Source organism: Ovis aries, chromosome 3 (genome assembly GCF_016772045.2).
Source record: "Ovis aries strain OAR_USU_Benz2616 breed Rambouillet chromosome 3, ARS-UI_Ramb_v3.0, whole genome shotgun sequence".
NCBI lineage: Eukaryota > Metazoa > Chordata > Mammalia > Artiodactyla > Bovidae > Ovis > Ovis aries.
The window spans coordinates 27,949,010-27,974,273 of NC_056056.1; the positions used below are offsets into that span (position 1 = coordinate 27,949,010).

General features: G+C 47.1%; 1 long non-coding RNA gene across 1 annotated transcript; it reads left to right on the forward strand.

Annotated features, from left to right (window-relative positions):
* Positions 1-20,591: 20,591 nt before the first annotated feature.
* LOC132659573 (uncharacterized) lies at positions 20,592-24,978 on the forward strand. The gene is made up of 2 exons (XR_009600131.1): positions 20,592-20,715; positions 24,384-24,978. It is a non-coding gene; the product is annotated as an uncharacterized LOC132659573 (long non-coding RNA).
* The last annotated feature ends 286 nt before the right edge of the window (positions 24,979-25,264 follow it).

Here is a 25,264-nt window from a genome sequence, read left to right on the forward strand (position 1 = left end):
ATCAGATAACCTGGGTTTGTTTACTTTTTTTTTTTTTTTCAATAAATCTTTGCTGATTTACTCTGGTGAAAAAAATTCTGATTGCAGCTGGCAGTGTCACACAGCACAGAACTGGGGATCCAGTCTCTTGTCCTGGTACAATGAGAACCTTTCTTTTCTTTAAATGTCATTTCTCTCTTTTTTAATATTTATTCATCTGGCTGCATTGGGTCTTAGTTGTGGAACACGGGCTCTAGAGGCAGCGGGCTCCACGAAGTCGCATAGAGCCCCATGGCATGTGGGATCTTAGCTTCCTGACCAGGGATCAAACTTGAGTCCCCTGCACTGGAAGGAGGATTCTTAACACTGGACCACCAGGGCAGTCCTGAGAACCCTTCTGGTGGAGGTTTAAACTCCTGCTTTCTTCACCACTTCTCCTAGGATGTGATAGCATTTAAAAAAGATTAACTTTTCAACATAACCAAGTTTAATTTTTTAATTAAAACCAAAATTACCAAACATCATTTTCATTTTTTTTTTCATATAAGGACTTGTTGATGGAATGATTTATGATGCTGTTTTCCATGGAAGAAAGAGTTTTCTCTGGCTTTTGTTTTTCTTAATGTGGGGTCCCTGGATGAGTTTCAAGAAGTCTATGAATTCTGTTAAGTTTTTAAATAGTGTAGCGAACGTTGTGCTTTGGTGCTCAGAGCAGCCCCCTCAGCCTCTTCTGTCCCCTCCTCCTGCCTTCCCCGCCCCCAGGAGCCCTCTCCACGGGGGATGGCCAGCTGTCACCGCACACACGCAGAGCACCAGCCCGGGCAAGAGTCAGATGGGCACAGTGTATTGAACATATCAACTTACACATATCAACTATTCATTTATAATTCATTTATGCTTGCTGATAGAACAGCTTGTATAATATTTGTCTTTTTTCAGAATCAGTCTTGTAGCTCAAAGCAAAGTTGTGCAATTATCTGTTAGCAAGAGCGTGGTTTTGTATGTATGTTGAATTTTCGTCTTCCTGAAGACAAGCTTAAAAAAAAAAATCGCAGAAGTTCTGCTGCAATATTTCCTGTTTCAGCAATCACGCTTTTCCTCAAGGACAAGCGACAGTTAAGGTACAGTGTTGTCATCTATGCTACAAGCTTCCAGGCTTCTCTCTTCTCCTTCTGGGCCCATTCCCCCTACACACACACCACATACACACATCACCAGAGCTTTGGTGATACAGTCCAGCGCATCCATACATAGTTCTTTACTAGTTAATAACTTCACCGTTTTCCCCAAGAACAATAGTCATATTATATTTGTGGGATTCAAGGGCCCCTTCTGGCGATGAAGGAAAGAAAGGAAGGAGAGAGAAAGGAGGGAGGGAGGAAGGGAAGCAAGAGAAAAAGGAATGAGAGAGGAAGGAAGGACCCCTAAAGGAGAGTAGAAGCTGTCACCACTGGTGTCAGAAGCCGCTTGCAGCCACTCCCCCACCATGGGGGGACTGATGTTCTTGGGGACCAGCCTCAGGTACAATCCTGTCCACAGGTGGGACGAGCAGCTGTGTGACCTTTGCATGCAGGTGAGGCCGGTAGTGTTGAACCTCCGCTCAGGGCTCCCTCTGCCTGTCCCCAGGGTCCTTCTCCACTGCTCAGGCTGAAATATCCTCCTTCTGCCGTTTCCACTTCTTGAGAACCTCACAGTTCTTCAAACCCTCCTCCTTGTGTGATATTTTTCCTCCCTCTATTCTGGTCACTTTCTGACATCAGCTAGGACCTTTAAGGTAATGGAAGGGCCATTAAAAAAAGACTTGAGCCAGTCTTGCTTATGGCAGAAAGTGAAGAAGAACTAAAGAGCCTCTTGATGAAAGTGAAAGCGGAGAGTGAAAACATTGGCTTAAAGCTCAACATTCAGAAAACTAAGTTCATGGCTTCTGGTCCTATCACTTCATGGCAAATAGATGGAGAAACAGTGGAAACGGTGGATGACTTTAATTTTTCGGGCTCCAAAATCACTGTAGATGGAAGGAAAGTTATGACCAACCTAGATAGCATATTCAAAAGCAGAGACATTTCTTTGCCAACAAAGGTCCGTCTACTCAAAGCTATGGTTTTTCCTGTGGTCATGTATGGATGTGAGAGTTGGACTGTGAAGAAAGCTGAGCTCCGAAGAATCGATGCTTTTGAACTGTGGTATTGGAAAAGACTCTGGAGAGTCCCTTGGACTGCAAGGAGATCCAAACAGTCCATCCTAAAGGAAATCAGTCCTTGGTGTTCTTTGGAAGGACTGATGCTAAAGCTGAAACTCCAATACTTTGGCCACCTGATGCAAAGAGCTGACTCATTGGAAAAGACTCTGATGCTGGTAGGGATTGGGGGCAGGAAGAGAAGGGAACAACAGAGGATGAGATGGCTGGATGGCATCATCGACTCGATGGACATGAGTTTGAATGAACTACGGGTGTTGGTGATGGACAGGGAGGCCTGGTGTGCTGCAATTCATGGGGTCACAAAGAGTTGGACACGACTGAGCAACTGAACTGAACTGAACTGACTCCTTGGAGAAAAGTTATGAACAACCTAGACAGCATATTAAAAAGCAGAGACATTATTTTGCCAACAAAGGTCCATCTAGTCAAAGCCATGGTTTTTCCAATAGTCATGCATGGATATGAGAGTTGAACTGTGAAGAAAGCTGAATGCCGAAGAACTGATGCTTTTGAACTGTGGTGTTGGAGAAGACTCTTGGGAGTCCCTTGGACTGCAAGGAGATCCAACCAGTCCATTCTGAAGGAGATCAGTCCTGAGTGTTCATTGGAAGGACTGATGTTGAAGCTGAAACTCCAATACTTTGGCCACCTGATGCAAAGAGCTGACTCATTGGAAACGACTCTGATGCTGGGAAAGATTGAAGGCAGGAGGAGAAGGGGATGACAGAGGATGAGATGGTTGGATGGCATCACCAACTCAATGTACATGAATTTGAGTAAACTCTGGGAGTTGGTGATGGACAGGGATGCCTGGCATGCTGCTGTCCATGGGGTTGCAAAGTTCAGACATGACTGAGTGACTGATCTGATCTGAGCCAGTCTTGAGCTCAAAGTCTTGAGCCAGTAAAAAGGACGTTGAAAAAGGTAGGCTACTGGGAAGGGGTATCACGGGACCTATATCAGGGGCAACTGTCAGGGAAAAATAACATATAGCAGCTCTCAGCAAAGCTGCAGAAGCAGCTCATGAGGATGCTGCCAAAGGCAGGCAGGTCTCTGAGCAGAGGGCTGACGGGGGGATTAGGGCAGCAGCTGCATGGACAGAGGGGCAAAAACAACTGTCCATGTCTACACACTGAGAGTTTTCTTTCTCAGGGGTAAGAATGGAGCAGAGAGGATGTCCAAGAAATAATCTTTTTTTACTTTTGAACTTTTCATTTTGTAATGGGATATAGCTGATTAACAACGTTTCAGGTGAGCAGCGGAGTGACTCAGCCATACGTATACATGTATATACATTCTCTTGAGTGAGAATGAATCGAAGAATGGTTTTCCAGAGGCTCAGGGATTTCAGGTTCTCTGAGTCATGAGAAAAAAATGGAATTCCTGTGTCCAGGCTGCAGAGGAAGCAGTAATCTTGTTACTCATGGTCGAGGCTTTGCTGGTTAAGGGAGCAGTTGCATCCCATGTCCAGCAAAGGCCATGTTTGAACGTGAGATTAGGTCATCATCCAATGGAAGGATGTTAAAGGATGCTCTGAAGAAAGTGGAAGTGTTATTCACTCAGTTGTGTCCAACTCTTGTGACCCCATGGACTCTAACCTGTCAGGCTCCACTGTCCATGGAATTCTTCAAGCAAGAATACTGGAGTGGGTAGCCATTCCCTTCTCCAGAGGATCTTTCCAACCCAGGAATCAAACCCAGGTCTCCTGCATTGCAGGTGGATTCTTTACCAGCTGAGCCACCAGTTAAGCCCAAGAATACTGGAGTGGGTAGCCATTCCCTTCTCCAGGGGATCTTCCCAACCTAGGGATCAAGCCCAGGTCTTCTGCATTGCAGGCAGATTTCTTACCATCTGAGCCACCAGGGAAGCCCAAAAGACCCTTTGGATCTGACTTCTCTTTGCGTCAAATTTTCTAAGGCTTCAACGTCAAATCCTGAGAATATGAGTGATCTCAATTTTCTTCTCCATACTTTCTTAGATTTTAAAAACATCTTGCTCTGATCAGGTTGCTTTGCCATGACAATTCCATTCTCTTCTCTGCACTTCTGGCTCTCCTACAGTGTTTCACTCATGTCCAGGGTCATCGTTCAAAAGTACCTGGCCATGGAGCAAGGCTGAAATTCAACCTAGGTCCCATCTGTCAAGCCCTGCTCCAGAGCAGGGGAGGGGTGCCTTTTCACAGTTCATCTGCCCAGACAGGGCGCCTGTTTCTGATTCTCTCAAAGCTACTGTGTGTGCTGGTCAAGGCCAGGCTGACATTCCCCGCAGAGCGAGTCTAGGTAACGATACCCACCACTGTGCGCTGTCAGATCCCAGTGGACTCAGCCGCCTTTCCAGGGGCCCTCCTGCCATAGCTGGAGGCATAGTCATCAACCAGGACACTGCCGTGATGGTGAGTGATACACCATCAGAAGATAATTCCTTCTGGAGATACACTGTGGCACTGCTTTCTCTGAGACCCTCACCACCACATCATGAGGGGAAAACTGCTACACATTGTCACATGGCTTCAAAGCCCCAGTCACGCAGAGCTGTATTGAAAGAAAGCAAAAGTGAGAGAGTTAGTCACTCAGTCATATCTGACTCTTTTTGACCCCATGGACTGTAGTCCACCAGGCTCCTCTGACCATGGAATTCTCTAGGCAAGGATAACGGAGTGGGTTGCCATGCCCTTCTCCAGGAGATCTTGTGACCCAGGGATCAAACCTGGGTCTCCCATGTTGCAGGCCGATTCTTTACCATCCGAGCCACCAGGGGAAGCTGTATTGAAGCCACGTGTTAACTTTACTATGTGATTAACTCCGCTGTTGGAGATGAGAAAGTGTGGAAACTTCTGGGAGCTTCTGGCACTGTTGAGGGCTGGGACACCTGCTCGCTCAGGCCGTGAGCCTTCAGGTCAAGGGGCCGCTGTGTTCACTGTTCCCAGCGCAGAAGTATCTGGCAGGGCAGGAAGGCCCAGGCTCCAGAGTCCAGGAGGCCCAGGTGTGCCATGGGGCTGGCCTTGTGTTCACAGGCCTGGCTGGGATCTCCTTCAGCCTGGGCGAAGAACCTCTCTTCAGTCCTACTCTTGAAGGCACCCCCTGCGGGACACCAGCAAAGCTCTTCCTTGACCTTGAAAGTGAAAGTGTTAGTCATGCAGTCAGTCAGTCAGACAGTCAGTCAGTCAGTTCAGTCGCTCAGTCGTGTCCGACTCTTTGCAACCCCATGACTCGCAGCACGCCAGGACTCCCTGTCCATCACCAACTCCCGGAGTTCACTCAGACTCATGTCCATCGAGTCAGAGATGCCATCCAGCCATGTCATCCTCGGTTGTCCCCTTCTCCTCCTGCCCCCAATCCTTCCCAGCATCAGAGTCTTTTCCAATGAGTCAACTCTTCTCATGAGGTGGCCAAAGTACTGGAGTTTCAGCTTTAGCATCATTCCTTCCAAAGAAATCCCAGGGCTGATCTCCTTCAGAATGGACTGGTTGGATCTCCTTGCAGTCCAAGGGACTCTCAAGAGTCTTCTCCAACACCACAGTTCAAAAGCATCAATTCTTCGGCGCTCAGCTTTCTTCACAGTCCAACTCTCACATCCATACATGACCACTGGAAAAACCATAGCCTTGAGTAGACGGACCTTTGTTGGCAAAGTAATGTCTCTGCTTTTGAATATGCTATCTAGGTTGGTCGTAACTTTCCTTCCAAGGAGTAAGTGTCTTTTAATTTCATGGCTGCAATCACCATCTGCAGTGATTTTGGAGCCCAGAAAAATAAAGTCTGACACTGTTTCCACTGTTTCCCCATCTATTTGCCATGAAGTGATGGGACCAGATGCCATGATCTTTGTTTTCTGAATGTTGAGCTTTAAGCCAACGTTTTCACTCTCCTCTTTCACTTTCATCAAGAGGCTTTTTAGTTCCTCTTCACTTTCTGCCATAAGGGTGGTGTCATCTGCATATCTGAGGTTATTGACATTTCTCCCGGCAATCTTGATTCCAGCTTGTGCTTCTTCCAGTCCAGCGTTTCTCATGATGTACTCTGCATATAAGTTAAATAAACAGGGTGACAGTATACAGCCTTTACGTACTCCTTTTCCTATTGGGAACCAGTCTGTTGTTCCATGTCCAGTTCTAACTGTTGCTTCCTGACCTGCATACACATTTCTCAAGAGGCAGGTCAGGTGGTCTGGTATTCCCATCTCTTTCAGATTTTTCCACAGTTTATTGTCATCCACACAGTCAAAGGCTTTGGCTTAGTCAATAAAACAGAAATAGATGTTTTTCTGGAACTCTCTTGCTTTTTCCACGATTCAGCGGATGTTGGCAATTTGATCTCTGGTTCCCCTGCCTTTTCGAAAACCAGCTTGAACATCAGGAAGTTCACGGTTCATGTATTGCTGAAGCCTGGCTTGGAGAATTTTGCGCATTGCTTTACTAGCGTGTGAGATGAGTGCAGCTGTGCAGTCGTTTGAGCCTTCTTTGGCGTTGCCTTTCTGTGGGATTGGAATGGAAACTGATGCAGTAGTGTCCAAGTATTGTAGCCCGCCAGGCTCCTCTGTCCATGGGATTCTCCAGGCAAGAATATTGAAGTGGGTTGCCATTCCCTTCTCCAGGGGATCTTCCCAACCCAGGGATCGAACCTGGGTCTCCTGCATTGCAGGCGGATTTTTTACCGTCCTAGACTTTGGACTTTCGTTAAACGCATTTCAGGCCAACTTAGTAAAATTCCCTCAGGCTTATGATGGGAGGAGAAAACACTGGGAAAACATGTAGTAATAGCTTAATGAATCATCCTCCACCTTGTCCTAGGAAATCTGCCTCCTCCTGTACCAACTTGCCTTAGAAGTTTACAGAAGTGGAGGGATGGGGCTGTGAGCTCGAATGCAGCAGTTGGCCAATGAGTAGGGGGCATCTTGCCCGGAGCTTGTTGGCCAGTCTAGCAGGGGAAGGTGGGGCAGGAGGAAATCACAGCCAGCTAGCCTTGAAGGACAAGTTTCTGGAGCTACTGGTGAGAGGGGAATCTGAGTTCTCGTCCACAGCCAAAGAATGGAATTCATGAACACACGAACACTCAAGCGAATAGGATTTATTAAAGAGGAGTAAAGTACAAAGCTCTCAGCATAGACACTGAGATCTGGTAGAGTCCCCCTAAGGTGGGGCTTACAGCAGTTTTTATATTCTTCCCTAAATCACATTCCAGTCCATTTTAGTTCTTGGATTCCTAAAATGTCGATGTTCACTCTTGCCATCTCCTGTTTAATCACTTCCAATTTGCCTTGATTCATGGACCTAACATTCCAGGTTCATATACAAGATTGCTCTTTACAGCATCGGACCTTGCTTCCATCACCAGTCACATCCACAACTGAGTGTTGTTGCTCTGGCTCTGTCTCCTCATTCTTTTTGGAGTTATTTCTCCACTCATCTCCAGTAGCATATTGGGCACCTACCGACCTGAGGAGTTCATCATTCAGTGTCCTATCTTTTTGCCTTTTCATACTGTTCATGGGGTTCTCAAGGCAAGAATACTGAAGTGGTTTGCGCCTTCTCCAGTGGACCACGTTTTGTCAGACCTCTCCACCATGACCCATCCGTCTTGGGTGGCCCTACACTGCATGGCTCATACTTTCATTGAGTTAGACAAGGTTGTGGTCCATGTGATTAGATTCGTTAGTTTTCTGTGATAGTGATTTTCAGTCTGTCTGCCCTCTGATGGAGAAGGATAAGAGGCTTATGAAAACTTCTTAATGGGATAGACTGAGGGGGAAACTGGGTCTTGTTCTGATGGGTGGGGCCATGCTCAGTTCAGTTCAGTCACTCAGTCATGTCTGACTCTTTGTGATCCCATGAATCGCAGCATGCCAGACCTCCCTGTCCATCACCAACTCCCGGAGTTCACTCAGACTCACGTCCATCGAGTCCGTGATGCCATCCAGCCATCTCATCCTCGGTCATCCCCTTCTCCTCCTGCCCCCAATCCCTCCCAGCATCAGAGTCTTTTCCAATGAATCAACTCTTCGCATGAGGTGGCCAAAGTACTGGAGTTTCAGCTTTAGCATCATTCCTTCCAAAGAAATCCCAGGGCTGATCTCCTTCAGAATGGACTGGTTGGATCCCCTTGCAGTCCAAGGGACTCTCAAGAGGCTTCTCCAACACCACAGTTCAAAAGCATCAATTCTTTGGCACTCAGCTTTCTTCACAGTCCAATTCTCACATCCATACATGACTACTGGAAAAACCATAGCCTTGACTAGACAGACCTTTGTTGGCAAAGTAATGTCTCTGCTCTTCAATATGCTATCTAGGTTGGTTGCTCATAACTTTTCTTCCAAGGAGTAAGTGTCTTTTAATTTCATGGCTGCAATCACCATCTGCAGTGATGTTGGAGCCCCCAAAAATAAAGTCTGACACTGTTTCCACTGTTTCCCCATCTATTTCCCATGAAGTGATGGGACCAGATGCCATGATCTTTGTTTTCTGAATGTTGAGCTTTAAGCCAACTTTTTCACTCTCCACTTTCACTTTCATCAAGAGGCTCTTTAGTTCCTCTTCACTTTCTGCCATAAGGGTGGTGTCATCTGCATATCTGAGGTTATTGATATTTCTCCCGGCAATCTTGATTCTAACTTGTGCTTCTTCCAGCCCAGCGTTTCTCATGATGTACTCTGCATATAAGTTAAATAAGCAGGATGACAATATACAGCCTTGACATACTCCTTTTCCTATTGGGAACCAGTCTGTTGTTCCATGTCCAGTTCTAACTGTTGCTTCCTGACCTGCATACACATTTCTCAAGAGGCAGGTCAGGTGGTCTGTATTCCCATCTCTTTCAGATTTTTCCACAGTTTATTGTCATCCACACAGTCAAAGGCTTTGGCATAGGCAATAAAGCAGAAATAGATGTTTTCTGGAACTCTCTTGCTTTTTCCATGATCCAGCGGATGTTGGCAATTTGATCTCTGGTTCCCCTGCCTTTTCGAAAACCAGCTTGAACATCAGGAAGTTCACGGTTCATGTATTGCTGAAGCCTGGCTTGGAGAATTTTGAGCATTACTTTACTAGCATGTGAGATGAGTGCAATTGTGCAGTCGTTTGAGCATTCTTTGGCATTGCCTTTCTGTGGGATTGGAATGAAAACTGACCTTTTCCAGTCCTGAGGCCACTGCTGAGTTTTCCAAATTTGCTGTGCAAATTTTGAATGCAGCACTTTCACAGCATCATCTTTCAGGATTTGAAATAGCTCCACTGGAATTCCATCACCTCCACTAGTTTTGTTCATAGTGATGCTTTCTAAGGCCCACTTGACTTCACATTCCAGGTTGTCTGGCTCTAGGTGAGTGATCACACCATCGTGATTATCTGGGTCGTGAAGATCTTTTTTGTACAGTTTTTCTGTGTATTCTTGCCACCTCTTCTTAATATCTTCTGCTTCTGTCAGGTCCAGACCATTTCTGTCCTTTATCAAGCCCATCTTTGCATGAAATGTTCCCTTGGTATCTCTAATTTTCTTGAAGCGATCTCTAGTCTTTCCCATTCTGTTGTTTTCCTCTATTTCTTTGCAATGATCAAAGCCGAGGAAGGCTTTCTTATCTCTCCTCGCTATTCTTTGGAACTCTGCATCCAGATGCTTATATCTTTCCTTTTCTCCTTTGCTTTTCGCTTCTCTTCTTTTCACAGCTATTTGTAAGGCCTCCCCAGACAGTCATTTTGCTTTTTTGCATTTCTTTCCTATGGGCCATGCTCAGTAAATCTTTAATCCAATTTTTTGTTGATGGGTGGAGCTGTGCTCCCTCCCTGCTATGGACTTCCCTGGTGGCTCAGGCAGTAAAGCATCTGTCTACAGTGCGGGAGACCTGGGTTTGATCCCTGGATCAGGAAGATTCCCCTGGAGAAGGAAATGGCAAGCCACTCCAGTACTATTGCCTGGAAAATCCCATGGACAGAGGAGCCTGGTAGGCTACAGTCCATGGGATTGCAAAGATTCGGACATGATTGAGAGACTTCACTTTCACTTTCTTTCACTTTTCAAATTTACAAATAGCTGTGAAAAGAAGGAAAGGAAAGATATAAGCATCTGAATGCAGAGTTCCAAAGAACATCAAGGAGGGATAAGAAAGCCTTCCTCAGTGATCAATGCAAAGAAGTAGAGGAAAACAACAAAATGGGAAAGATTAGAGATCTCTTCAAGAAAATTAGAGATACCAAGGGAACATTCCATGCAAAGATGGGCTCAATAAAGGACAGAAATGGTCTGGACCTAACAGAAGCAGAAGATATTAAGAAGAGGTGGCAAGAATACACGGAAGAACTATACAAAAAAAGTCTTCACGACCCAGATCATCACGATGGTGTGATCACTCACCTAGAGCCAGACAACCTGGAATGTGAAGTCAAGTGGGCCTTAGAAAGCATCACTACAAACAAAGCTAGTGGGGGTGATGGAATTCCAGTGGAGCTATTTCAAATCCTAAAGATGATGCTGTGCAAGTGCTGCGCTCAATATGCCAGCAAATTTGGAAAACTCAGCAGTGGCCTCAGGACTGGAAAAGGTCAGTTTTCATTCCAATCCCACAGAAAGGCAATGCCAAAGAATGCTCAAACGACTGCACAATTGCACTCATCTCACATGCTAGTAAAGCAATGCTCAAAATTCTCCAAGCCAGGCTTCAGCAATACATGAATCATGAACTTCCTGATGTTCAAGCTGGTTTTAACAAAGGCAGAGGAACCAGAGATCAAATTGCCAACATCCGCTGGATCATGGAAAAAGCAAGAGAGTTCCAGAAAAACATCTATTTCTGCTTTATTGACTAAGCCAAAGCCTTTGACTGTGTGGATCACAAGAAACTGTGGAAAATTCTGAAAGAGATGGGAATACCAGACCACCTGACCTGCCTCTTGAGAAATGTGTATGCAGGTCAGGAAGCAACAGTTAGAACTGGACATGGAACAACAGACTGGTTCCCAATAGGAAAAGGAGTACGTCAAGGCTGTATATTGTCATCCTGCTTATTTAACTTATATGCAGAGTACATCATGAGAAACACTGGACTGGAAGAAGCAGGCTGGAATCAAGATTGCCGGGAGAAATATCAATAACCTCAGATATGCATATGACACCACCTTTATGGCAGAAAGCAAAGAACTGAAGAGCCTCTTGATGAAAGTGAAAGTGGAGAGTGAAAAAGTTGGCTTAAAGCTCAACATTCAGAAAACAAAGATCATGGCATCTGGTCCCATCACTTCATGGGAAATAGATGGGGAAACAGTGGAAACAGTGTCAGACTTTATTTTGGGGGCTCTAAAATCACTGCAGATGGTGACTGCAGCCATGAAATCAAAAGACGCTTATTCTTTGGAAGAAAGGTTTGACCAACCTAGATAGTATATTGAAAAGCAGAGACATTACTTTGCCAACTAAGGTCCATCTAGTCAAGGCTATGGTTTTTCCAGTGGTCTTGTATGGATGTGAGAGTCAGACTGTGAAGAAAGCTGAGCGCCGAAGAATTGATGCTTTTGAACTGTGGTGTTGGAGAAGCCTCTTGGGAGTCCCTTGGACTGCAAGGAGATCCAACCAGTCCGTCCTAAAGGAAATCAGTCCTGACTCTTCATTGGAAGGACTGATACTGAAGCTGAAACTCCAATACTTTGGCCACTTCATATGAAGAGTTGACTCATTGGAAAAGACCCTGGTGCTGGGAAAAGTTGAAGGCGGGAGGAGAAGGGGACGACAGAGGATGAGATGGTTGGATGGCATCACTGACTCGATGTACATGAGTTTGAGTAAACTCCAGGAGTTGATGATGGACAGGTAAGCCTGGTGTGCTGTAGTCCATGGGGTCACAAAGAGTCAGACATGACTGAACGACTGAACTGAACTGAAAAGACACGTTTCGGTATTCAGGACAATAAAGCAGGATGTTTACTGAAAACAAGACCTAGGTCTCAGAGTTCTACACTGACTGCCTAGTAACTTCTACCTCACTGGGATCACCCCATGTATATATGCGTCTGGGGACACAGGTTCGATCCCTGGGTAGGGAAGATATCCTGGAGGAGGTAATGGCAACCCACTCCAGTTTTCTTGCCTGGAGAATCCCGTGGACAGAGGAGCCTGGCGGGCTGCAGTCCGTAGAGTCAAGTGACTGAGCCCACACTGATGCAAAGAGCTGATATCCAGCAAGTCCAGGGGGGACCAGACACCGTCTGTGGGCCCTGCAGGAGAGTCTGTAGGGTCTGGATCTCTCAGGGTCCCACCGCCTCGGGGGCAGACAATCTCAGGCATTGACACACACTGTGGAAAGAGGCAAACCGCAGTGCATGTGACAAGTTGATTCCGATTTGGGCCATGTGGGCGGGGTCTTAGAAGGATGGATGAGGTTGGGTTTAAAGTGACTTCTATTAAGTGGATGGGAGTCAGGCAGGCTGTGGAGGGAATGCATTTTAGACAGAGGTGACCGCTTCCGGATGGAATATACAATCCAGACTGAAGAATAGTAGGTATGTGGGGAGCGGGAGGGCAGTGGAAATAAGCTTACGGCAAATCACAAGGAGAACTGAATGGGGAAGTGAGGGCCCCGGGATATGTTTAATTCAGTTTGAATTTTTATTAGTTATACATGCTCATGGTCCAAAGGCCCTTGTCTCTGGGCCCAGTTCTCACCCTTCCCTCTTCTCCAAGTGTTCACCTGGTTCTTGCAGTATTTCCCACCATAGCTATAAATAATAAACATGTATTACTCATTTGATTTTCCAGTTTTAAAGGTCACTCATTGTATCTTCACTAGAAAAGGCGATTTCACTCTTTCCCACTATACAGAAACATATTTCCTATCTCTTCAAATATAGTTACACTATTTTATTTTGATTTGACTGTCTATTGTCTTTGAGGTGGGGGGTTGTACTGGGTCTTAGTTGCAGGATCTTTAGTTGCAGCATGTGGGATCGAGATCCCTGTCCAGGGCCCCAAGTACAGGGAGCTCACAGTCTTAGCCACAAGACCACCAGGGAAGTTTCCAGTTACACGATCATTTTAGTTAAATAAATATTTTGTCTTTACATTATTACTGTATCAGTGATATTCACACTGAATTATACAGTGTGATTTTTACTTACGCAGCAGCAATTTTTTCTTGCTTGCTTATTTTTGTGCTTTTCCTGAAATTCATCATTGTCCTTGTTTTGGGTAGGTTTCTAAGAACTCAGCCCTAATGAAACTCCAGACTTTGTGTCAAGATGTTCAGAAGCCTGTGGTGACCTACTAATTTTGTCTTTCTGGGAAGTCCCTGCTCCCAGCTGGACGAACCCCCGGAGGCCTGTGCACAGGCATCACTGCAGGATTCCTGACACGTGTCGCCTTGGTTACTGTCCTGTTGTCTTCGTCTTTCTTGTTTCATCCTGTAGTTTGGTGGAGCACAGCCCCTGCCCCAGTAGCTTCCTGAGCAAAGATGCTTTAGAGGTAAATATTTTGACACTTGAATACTTGGAAAACTCTTCATTCTATCCTTGCACTTGATGTCTGTCGGGGTAAGGAATTCTTAATGATTCATTACTGCTCTCAGGCTTTGTCTAATTGTGGTGAGTGGTGGCTGTTCTCTAGCTGCAATGCATGGGCTTCTCATTACAAAGCTTGGGCTCTAGGGCTAGGCGTGTGGGTTCAGTAGTTGTAGCACATGGGCTTATTTGCTCCGAGACACATACGATCTTCCTGGATCAGGGATCAAACCGGTGTCCCTTGTATTGCAAGGCAGATTCTTAACCACTGTATCACTAGGGAAACCCTGGATAAGGAACTAGATTGAAAATTGTTTTCCTTTAAAATTTTGAAAATATTGCTCCATTGCCTTAAAAAAAAAAAAAAGTTGCTGTTGAGAAACAGGAAACCATTTTGATCTCTGTTTTCTTTGTCTGAAAACAGAATTTTTCTTTTAAATCTTTTCTTTCTGTCCCCAGTGTTCTGAAATTTCACAATGACCTGCCTTGATGTGGGTAATTTTTCATCGGCTTTGTTGGAATGGTCCCATTCAATGTAGAAACTTTCCCATCAGGTCTGGGAAAGTTTCTTGAAATATTTCATTGATGATATCCTCTTGACAACAGTTTTTTTTTTTTCTAACACCCTCTGAATATAGGTGGAAATACCATTTCTCTCAGAATATAAAACCAGATCTTATGATCCTAGAATAAAATCAGGGAAGTAGTGCTGGGGAAAAAATGAACAGAGACATCCCATTAAGTCTGTCTGGAGTAGGAACGAAGGCATCTCTGACTTTGAAAAGGGAGCTAGCTCCGTGGTGCCCTTTTCAGTCCCTTCCGGGATCCTTCATGTCAGCCCAGTGCCTGGAAGCTTGGGAATCTCATCCTGTCAGACTGTCTCTGGGCAGTTCATCTAAGATAACATCAGTGACCCTGGCAGGAGGAGCCCTTTGAAAGGTGAAAACCTGTGACCCTTGCCCTTCAAGAAGGCGTATCTGAAAGCCAGATCCTTGACCCCAGCCAGCCCTCTTCCTGGTGCTGCCACCTTTGAAAGACTGGATCGAATTAGATTCAACTGCTTGTAGGTGTGGACAGCCACAAGGATGGGACAGAGACAAAACCCAAGAAAACCAGTCTGTGACATCATACACCACTCCAGAATCCCCGCGGATGGTGGCCACAGCCATGAAATTCAAAGATGCTTGCTCCTTGGAAGAAAAGCTATGACCAACCTAGACAGCATGTTAAAAAGCAGAGACGTTACTTTGCCAACAAAGGTCTGTCTAGTCAAAGCCATGTTTTTTCCAGTGGTCACGAATGGATATGAGAGTTGGACTATAAAGAAAGCTGAGCACTGAAGAATTGATGCTTTTGAACTGTGGTGCTGGAGAAGACTCTTGAGAGTCCCTTGGACTGCAAACAGATCCAGCCAGTCCATCCTAAAGGAAGTCAGTCCTGAATATTCATTGGAAGGACTGATGCTGAAGCTGAAACTCCAATACTTTGGCCACCTCATGTGAAGAGTTGATTCATTGGAAAAGACCCTGATGCTGGGAAAGATTGAGCGCAGGAGGAGAAGGGCACAACAGAGGATGAGATGGCTGGATGGCATCACCGACTCAATGGGCATGAGTTTAAGTAAGCTCTGGGAGTTGGTGATGGACAGGGAGGCCTGTCGTGCTGCGGTCCTTGGGATCGCAAAGAGTTGGACACGACTGAGCGACTGAACTGAACTGACATCACAGAGCAAAAGTGTTGGATGTTGCCATGACTGGGGTGGCCCACTCCAGCACTGTGGCTTCTATGGGACTCTATGCAGTAAAAGTGTCCTTCCATCCTCACCAGGACTCGAGGGGAGACTGGAGTTTCAGCAGCTACTTCAGGAGGCACAGAGTCAGATGCCCGATGTGCCTTCCTACTAGTAATCCCAGTATCCAGCACAACCTGAAATCTGCTGACTGGTAAGGGCGCCCTCATGTGTTACTACGGGGTAATGTCAACTTGGTCTTTGCAGCAGGGACAGAATTCCTCTGGGTATATCTCTCCTTCCTGCATTTCTCTTCTCCCTGCATCTGTCTCCTTCTCACATACCTGTTAGACCACGTATGTGCTCAGAGAAGAAACACAGGCAGGGCTTCTGAGTGTGACTTCTCTAGCCAGACTGACCATTTTGTCCCTTCACATTCTACGCCTATTTACACACTTAAAAATTATTGAGGATCCCAGTATGTGTGTGTGGGTTGTACTTACTGAGTTATATTAAATGAGAAACTGAAACTGAGAATTTTAAAATGTTTATTTATTAATTAATTTGGCCACCTGCTGCAAAGAGCTGATTCGCTGAAAAAGATCTGGATGCTGGTAAAGACTGGAGGCAAAAGGAGAAGGGGGCAGCAGAGGACCAACTCAATGGACATGAGTTTGAGCAAACTCCAGGAAACAGTGGAAAACAGAGGAGCTCAGCATGCAACAGTCCCTGGGGTTGCAAAGAGTCGGATACAAATTAGCGACTGAACAGCAACAATGTATTAATTCACTTAGAATAGCTGCAGCAAACCCATATTAACACACTTGAATGAAAACTAACCAGAGTTTTAAAAACAAACAAAAAAAGAGTGAAAAGCATGGCATGGTTTTATACGTTTGCAAATCTCTTTAATGTCTGGCTAAGTAGAAAACAGCTGCTGCTAAGTCACTTCAGCCGTGTCCGACTCTGTGCGACCCTACAGACGGTAGCCCGCCAGGCTCCCCAATCCCTGGGATTCTCCAGGCAAGAACACTGGAGTGGGTTGCCATTTCCTTCTCCAGTGTATGAAAGTGAAGTCACTCAGTCCTGTCTGACTCTTAGCGACCCCATGGACTGCAGCCTACCAGGCTCCTCTGTCCATAGGATTTTCCAGGCAAGAGTACTGGAGTGGGGTGCCATTGCCTTCTCCAAGTAGAAAACAGCTAGAAAACAGCTATATTGCTTCTGTATTTGCTCTCTATCCATGTCCCATGTCACATAACCTCTGGAAAACTCCACTGTATTCTTATGAGAGAGTGAGTGAAAAGGGCAATGAACATCATAATATTACTATGAAAACACTTTTGGCCTCAATATCCCCCTGACAGAGACTAGGGAACCCCTAAAAGATCTTAGACCATTTTGAGAACTGCCAAATTAAGAATAGAGTCACAGGGTTGCCTATTTATGTCAGATCTTTAATATTACCCATAAATGTGTGTGCATGCTAGTTGCTCAGTTGTATCTGATTCTTTGCAACCCCAGGGACTGTAGCCCACGAGGCTCCTCTGTCTGTGGAGTTCTCCAGGCAAGAATATTGGAGTGGGTAGCTATTCCCTTCTCCAGGGGTCTTCCTGATCCAGGGATCAAACCTGGGTCTTCTGCACTGCAGGCAGATTTTTTACCATCAGAGCTACCAGGAAAGCCCTTATCCATATGCATCAACTATTTAATTAATTAGTGGTTTCTTTGCTTCCTAGTGGCTCAGATGGTAAAGAAACTGCTTGAAATGCAGCAGGCCTGGGTTCAATCCCTGGGTCAGGAAGACTCCCCTGGAGAAGGGAATGGCAGTCCACTTCAGTATTCTTGCCTGAAAAAATCCCTTGAACAGAGGAGCCTGGTGGGCTACAGTCCATGGGGTCACAAAGAGCCGGACATGACTGAGTGACTAACACTTTCACTTTCATAATTTAGTCCTTAAAGAAATCATATTTTATTATTAACAAGTAACTTTGCTATGATATACATATGTTGCGTGTACATCTGAAAAAGCAATCTGTACAGCTTGACCATTTGAATACTAATAAATTTCAACTCTGAGAACTGCCTAAAAATATACATATATATAATCACATGGGACTTGCCTGGTGGTCCAGTGGTTAGGACTGCAACCTCCACTGCAGGGAACACAGGTTTGATCCCTGGTTGGGGAACAAAGATCCCATAAGCTGTGCAGCACAGCCAAAAAATAGAAAAAAATAAGAAGAAGAATATAGTCACATGAATCACAGGCCTGGCCACGGATCTAGAATATAAACAAATTCTAGTGTAATATTTGAGGTTAAGGTTCCCTTTGCTATTCTAGCCAAATAACCAAGGTTCCACTGAGAAGGGCAGGGTTCATGCTCCTGTGATGTTCTGGGCTCTCTGCTTTCTGCTTCCCTGGGCTGCCTATTTAAGTCCGCAAACCCACAGCTTCACCAGGACTTAATCATTGTTTGCACATAACGGCGTCTTGCGATGCCTTATCCCTCAGAGAAATCTCTAGTGATGAGGATTTAATATACATGGAAGAGCCACCAAAGGGACCTTTCAGGTCAGGAGATTCGGGATGTGTTCACAGCAGTCTTTGCCCCCCTGGGGCTGATCCCATGACAGTGTCAACTGAGACTTCTGGGAAGGAAGGAGGTAATCCCTGGTAATGCCCTGAACCTCTGTGAAGCGGATTCTAGAGTCCGGTTGGTGGGGTTCTGAGACAGCCACCTGCTAGCTGGGTGACCTTGGGACGTTCTCTTTGTCCTTCTCAACTTCAGTTTCCTCGTCTATAAAACTGGACTAATTGCACCTCCCTGCTTGTGGTGACTTACAGATAATAAATGCAAAGCACTGAGGCATTGACTGGGGACTCAGTAGCCGTGAAGCCCCAGCCACATCACTTCCTGTGTGTGACCTGGGCAGCTTTCTTTTAGGAGGTCTCGACCTTCCGAATATTTCTAGTCTCTGACCACCTCTTGCATCTGTTCTGTTATCACCCTTGCCCCAGCCGTCACCTTGCATCAGTCCCTGCCATCTTACTCTGCTTGATTTTACTCACCACGTGGTGGGAGGTGCTCCATGTTTGTTGAATTCAGTTGAACTGGATTATCTGAACTGTAACTTCTCCATCTTTATTTTATTTATTTATTTATTTATTTTCGGTTGTGCCACCCAGCACGCATGTCTAGTTCCCCATCCAGGGACTGAACCTGTGCCCCCTACAGTGGGGGGCGGGGGCATCCTAACCACTGGACCTCTGGGGAATTCCCCACTTTTCCATCTTTAAAATGAGAAAATTGGACTAGAATTCTCAGGGTCCTGCTAGCTCTAACATCCCTTAACTTTCTTTATATATCTGTGTTGGAAAATGACTTGTGAATGTATCTATAAATATGTTTTTCTGGTCATATTTAATGAATTATTTAACAGCCCTGTTACAGTCTCCTGATTCAGCAGCCATCACAGGAGCAGGACCCCTACCCTTCTCAGTGTCAGGCAAGTTCCTTTGGGTGAAATGAGAAAAGGGAAACTGAAATCCAGGATAACCATCAAAATTTTGCTTTTTGGTTCCAGATCTGTACATAGGCCTATAGCTCATATGATCCTATTCTTAATTCAGTAGTTCTCAAGGGGGTCTAGGCCCTCTTGGGGGTTTCCAAGACCTTTTCATGGAGCCCCAAGGTCAAAACCAAAGACCTAGAAGCAGCCCAGTTCCTTTTCTGGACCCCTGGCTCCCCTCTTCCATTGGAGCAACCAGAGTGACCTGTATCCAACGTCACCTGACCTCTCTTCCAGGTACTTCCCAGGGCTTTTCCAGCATTTCCACAGACGTCCTGTCAAGGCAGATGGACAGAATGGTGTCCTCATACATGGGGACACACCCTGAAGCAGCCCACCATAGCTCAAATGCAGTGGAAGTCTCCTGTTTTTGCTTTAAATGCATTGGGATTTTGCATTATATGTTCCATAAGATAACCATTTTTAAAGAGATAAAGTTATGTATTTATTTGCATATGTGCATGCATGCTCAGTTGTGTCCAGCTCTGTGTGACCGCATAGACTGTAGTCTGCCAGGCTCCTCTATCCATGGAGTTTTCCAGGCAAGAATACTGGAATGGGTTTTCGTTTCCTCCTCTAGGGCATCTTCCCCACACAAGGATTGAATCCATGTCTCCTGCTTCTCCTGCATTGGCAGACAGATTCTTTACCACTGAGCCAGCTTGGAACTCTTAAGCAAACTCAAGAAAGGCAAGTAAGCCCCATTATCTTTTGTTTTTTAAAGGTTTTTTTTTTTTTTTTTTTTGATGTGGACCATTTTTGAAATCTTTATTGAATTTGTTACAACATAGCTTCTGTTTTATGTTTTGTGTTTTTTTTTTTTTTGGCACGCAGGCTTGCAGGATCTTAGCTCCCTGACCAGTGATCAAACCCACATGCCCTGTCTTAACCTCTGGACAGCCAAGGAAGTTTCATGTTTATCTTGTGACTTGCAGATTTCCTTGCGTATCATCAAATGCCTCTGGAAGCAGGGGTGCCACCCCTCTTTCATTTGAGAAACACTAATAACCAGGAAAAGTGCTCAGGGAGGCTCTTGAGGGCTACCTTCCCCCGGCTTTGCTGGTGACCCTGCCCTAGAGCCCAGGTCCCCCTCCCTCCCATCTTTGCCCCATTCTGGCTTATCTGTCCCCCCTGGAAGTTCCCTGTCCCCTGGGATGGGTCCTCCTGGGTCTCCGGTGTCATCCCCCACGCCCCACTCCTTGCCCTCCCAACACACCTCTCCTGCCCCTGCCTCTATTTGGCATCAGTTCACTCCACCGTCCGTTTTGTCCCTTAGCTCGGGGTTTTCGCGCCCTTCACGGGAGGGTGCATCGTGTAAAATAAGCCGATTCTTCGCCCCTGGTGATGCTCCGTGAAGATCAAGCCTGTGAAGTCGGGAGGTCCGCTGTCGCGGGGGCACCGCCAGGCCGGCGGGCGGGTAAAGGACAAGTGGCCGGTCGCCCGCTCCTGCAGTACCCGCTCCGGTCGCACGGTGGGGCGCGCTGGGCAGGAACGCGCCGTCCGCGCCACCTCTGCGCCCCGGCTGACTGGTGCTTTGCGCTTTCCCCGCCTCTCTGTGGGCATCTCGTTCTAGAAGGGCCTGGAGAAGGCAGGGCCTTGAGGGTGGAGTCCTTTCTGGGCGGGACATGCGGGTTGACCGGGGCCCTCACATCTGATAGATGCCTCTGGAACCTAGAGGTCTCTGTACCTTTCCAAACAGTGACAATTGCCATCAGCATCCCCTGGCGGCCTCTGCATGTCATCTTGGGCCTGGAAGCTTCAGTGAGTATGCTTGGCCAAACCCTGCAGTTGTGCATGGGTCTGGGCCTGGGCGGCCTCACCTGAACAAAGATAGAGATACGATTGTCTACCAAGAGGACTTAATAGAGGGCTAAGGGTGTTCTGGGAACAAGGTGGGCACACAGTCCCTCCTGCTCAAGTCCTGGGGTCTCTGGAGCAACAGCCAGAACTCCGCCTGGGCCCTGCCCTCACCAGAACCCCCAGTGGGACCGCATCCCATGCAAGTCCTCTTAGGCCCTCAGCACCCTGGCGTGAGGCCAGGCCTCCTGGGCATGGATGGTCCACTGATCATCTGAGTTCCAACAATGTCAGGGGATGCACAACCTTCCCAGAGCCTTCCTTAGGAGCTCAGGGTACCTAAGTCATCTCTGCCCCGTAACCAGTGTGCTCTGTTGAGGGGAGGGGGTCATGGAGGGAGGAAGAGGAGCCGCCTCCCGGCTCCTCTGAGCAAGTGTAAGTATGCTTCCTACAGCCTGTAAATCCGTTTCATGTTTTTGGGTTTTTGGCCATGAGGCATGTGGGATCTTAGCTTCCTGACGGAGTTTTGAACCGGCACCTCCTGAATTGGAAGGCAAAGTCTTAACCACTGGACGGCCAGGGAAGTCCCCAGCCGGTAAATCTGAAAAGGAACTTCCTTTTGTTGAGCAGTGAGAGACGGAGTGTTAATATTGTTCGAAACCAATTTCCAGGTGACTGAATGAGAGGCTTCCTGTTTACATTTCGCTTTCATAATTGCCTGTTACAACAGGCTGCAGTGACCCGGCACCCCTGCCGGAACCTGGGTGTCTGTAGGCTCCCCTGACTTTGAACTAGTTCTGTCTGAGCTCAGCCTGGGATACTGGGTTCCTCGAGGGGCAGGTGACATCTCAGCTCCCCTCCTTGCCTCCAGTGCCCACTTGGCACTAGGTCTCCCCAGCCTGGACTTTGACTTCCTGAATCCCGCCCTGCCTCTGTTCCGATGCCTCTGTTCCTTCTGCTCCAATTTGTTTCCTGGTTCTCTCCCCACCCCATCCCAACCCCAGATCTCCTGGAGGAAGGCCCACATTCTCTCATTCTTGCAGGGAACCCTGCCCACACCGCAGACCTGCCAGCGTTCTTTGAAATCTGAGCGCTGCTCAGGAAGGGCCGTCCCTCCAGCATGTGGCCCTGCAAGCCTCCCCACGGCCTTCCTTAGAGCTCCCAGCAGCCTTCCCTCCTGACCGCCCCTTGCACTAACATTGGCCACCAGGGGCCACAGCCAGCCCGTCTCTACTTCTGGTCTTCCTGTGTGTTCCCGAACTGGTCCTGTGAGTCAACCTAGCCTCCCCAGCCAGAAAGGAGAGCTCCTGGAAGGCCGGGCCGTGGCTCAGCCTGCTCCAGCATCTCCACTGAGTGGCTGGCTGGGTGCTGGGCACAGAGGGGCACTTAGAAGACCTTTACCAGGTGTAACCTAGGGAGGCTGGGTCAAGGTTGGGGAGGCATGGACTGAGGCTGTGGGACTGTAGGAGCAGCGGTGGCTCTGAAGTTTCTGTAAATGACAACAAACACCAGTTTCAGGAAAGAAAAGAAAGAGCCGCCATGTTTTAAAATAATAAGAACTAGATCAAATAGGATCCTTGACAGGTCACCAGCCACAGTAACACCTGGGATACTGGGCTCCTCAAGGGGCAGGTGACATCTCAGCTCCCCTCCTTGCTTCCAGTGCCCACTTGGCACTAGGTGTCCCCAGCCTGGACTTTGACTTCCTGAATCCCGCCCTGCCTCTGTTCCGATGCCCCTGTTCCTTCTGTTCCAATTTGTTTCCTGGTTCTCTCCCCACCCCATCCCAAACAGTAACAGTAACACCACAGTAACACCTCCCCACTCTGGAGCTGTTGAAATTCATAAAAGGAGCGGGTCAAGGGTCTCTGAGTAGTCAAGACTGATGGCATAAACTCCCAGGTGCTAACTCTCACGCTGAGTTGAACCCCTTGGTACCCTGTACTTAGGTATCCCTGCTCTTACGAACATTTGTGAGCAACGTGAGCCTCTGGCTTGTAAGTCGCATCAGATGAGGAGTGCAAATCTAAGTGTTGTCAACCGGCTTTGGGCTGACATTCTGACAGCACAGAGAGGGGACAGCTGACAGGCTTAGTAAGAGATGAAACTAATGACCTATCCAGGGCTATCAGAGGACTCCAAAAGCCCAGCAGCCTGGGGCCATCCCGCAGGGGCCCGGAGTCGCACCCAGACAAGACTCGCCCTCTCAGCCCAGCGTCACTGTGCAGCTCAGTGTGGAAACAGGTGTTCATAATGATTAACCTTGAGTCATGAAGGCAGGCTAAATGATATTCCAATGACTCTGTTCAAGAAGCGAAGGAAGCACCTGATTCGTGTTAAATTAGTGGCCCTCCAAAACAGTGAAAACTTACTACAGGAAGCTTGAAAAAAGATATCGTTTGCTAACTAGAAAATGGAGTGGTAGCTTCCCTGTCTGGTTTCCTGAGCATTTTGTACACATGCTCTCATTTGGGAGCTGCAATGTTTAGTAGCATTTCAAATCCAAGGGCAGGTGACTCACTGAGGGTCCCATAGCCTAAGGAAAAGGGCCAGTCTCAGTGTCCAGTGTCCTTGGCACGTCTCCCCAGGATGATTTAACTCCCACCCCCAAGGGCTCCAGATGGGTGTCCTTGTCCTGATATTGAAAATGTCCTCTTCCTCAGTTGTTCCCTTCCCTCCTGGTCTGTCATCCCACTACCCCACCCCCTCCAAGGCCACTGGGTTTGACCTTCATCCATACTGCGTCTCTCCTATTAGCAACCCCAGTGCTGGACATCTCACCATTGCTTTGACTTCGGGTTGAGCCCTGGATCTCTTCACGTTGGTTCTTCATGAAGAGGATGGGCTGGACACTTATGCCACCAGCACCTCTAATCCAGAGTTAACCATTTACTGAGAGACAGTATGGTCTAGTCCATTCTAGGGTCAAATTTCCTGGGTTCAAATTCCAGCTCTGTTACCTACTGATTATGTGGCCTTGGGAAAATTACTTAATCTCTCTGTGTCTTGGTTTCCTCCATCTTTAAAATGCACTTAACTCACAGGACTGTTGTGACTATCAAGTTGTGCTATATGCTAAGTCGCTTCAGTCATGTCTGATTCTTTGCGACCCTATGGACTGTAGCAGACTAGGCTTTTATGAGTGCAGTCTCTCAGTCATGTCCGACTCTTTGCGACCCCATGGAGTGTAGCCCACCAGGCTCCTCCACCCATGGGATTCTCCAGGCAAGAACACTGGAGTGGGTTGCCATTTCCTTCTCCAGGGGATCTTCCCAACCCAGGGATCGAACCCAGGTCTCCCACGTTGTAGGCAGACACTTTACCGTCTGAGCCATCAGGGAAGTAAGTAAACTATGTCCATGGGATTTTCCAGGCAAGAGTACTGGAGTGGGTTGCCATGCCCTCCTCCAGGGGGATCTTCCTGACCCAGGAATCGAACCTGTGTCTCTTACATCTCCTGCATTGGCAGGGGTGGGCAGTTCTTTACCATTCGCACCACCTGGGAGTTAGTACATGCAAAGTACTTAAAATTGTGCGTGGCACTTAGTAAGCATTTGACAAATACTTTTAATAGCTATCACAAGGCAGTTTGCATAGATCATTCCCATAATCTGCCTCAAATTCTTTTTTAGGATGAAAAGTGAAAAAGTGAAAGTGAAGTCACCCAGTCGTGTCTCTTTGTGACCCCATGGACTGTAGCTACCGGGCTCCTCCATCCATGGGATTTTCTAGGCGAGAATATTGGAGTGAGTTGCCATTTCCTTCTCCAGATCTTCCCAACTCAGGGACTGAGCCCAGGTCTCCCGCATTGTAGGCAGACGCTTTACCGCCTGAGCCAAGATTGGTTATAAAGAATCTGGAACTGTCATGCCAATCCACTAAGGTAGGTGTAAGCGTTCCCATTTTGTCACTGTGACTCTGCAACACAAAGAAGTAAAGTGATTGATGCTAGGAGGTGGCAGAATTGAGATTTGTGCCTGGATGCTCTGATGGTTTATGTCCCCCCAAGGTAGGGTGTCAGGAAGTGGAGTCTCAGGGATGTTATTAAAAGTCATGAGGGCAGAGCCTCGAGAAGGAGATAGTGGCCTTATGAAACGTGTCTTTCTGCCATGTGAGATTACAACTTCAAGGCACTGCTTTGAACCAGAGGCAGGTCTGTGCCTTGATCTTGGACTTCCCAGCCTCCAGAGCTGTGAGAAATAAATGTTTGTTGTTATAAGCCTCTCAGACTCTGGTATTTTGTTATGTTCTCCTGAACAGACCAATATACTGTCTACCTGACGCCTGAGTCGCGATCTTTCCATGACCTCGTAACTGCCTCCCAGTAGAAATGTTCAAGAGAAGAACTCCCTTGGGACTGTGAGGCAGCAGTCTTCCCACTTCCATTTGTTTGATTTCTGGCTGCCCGGAGTCTTCCCTGCTGCGCGTGGGCTTTCTCTGGCTGCAGCGAGCAGGGGCTACTCTCTAGCAGCAATGTCCAGGCTCCTCGTTGCCATGGCTTCTCTTGTAGCAA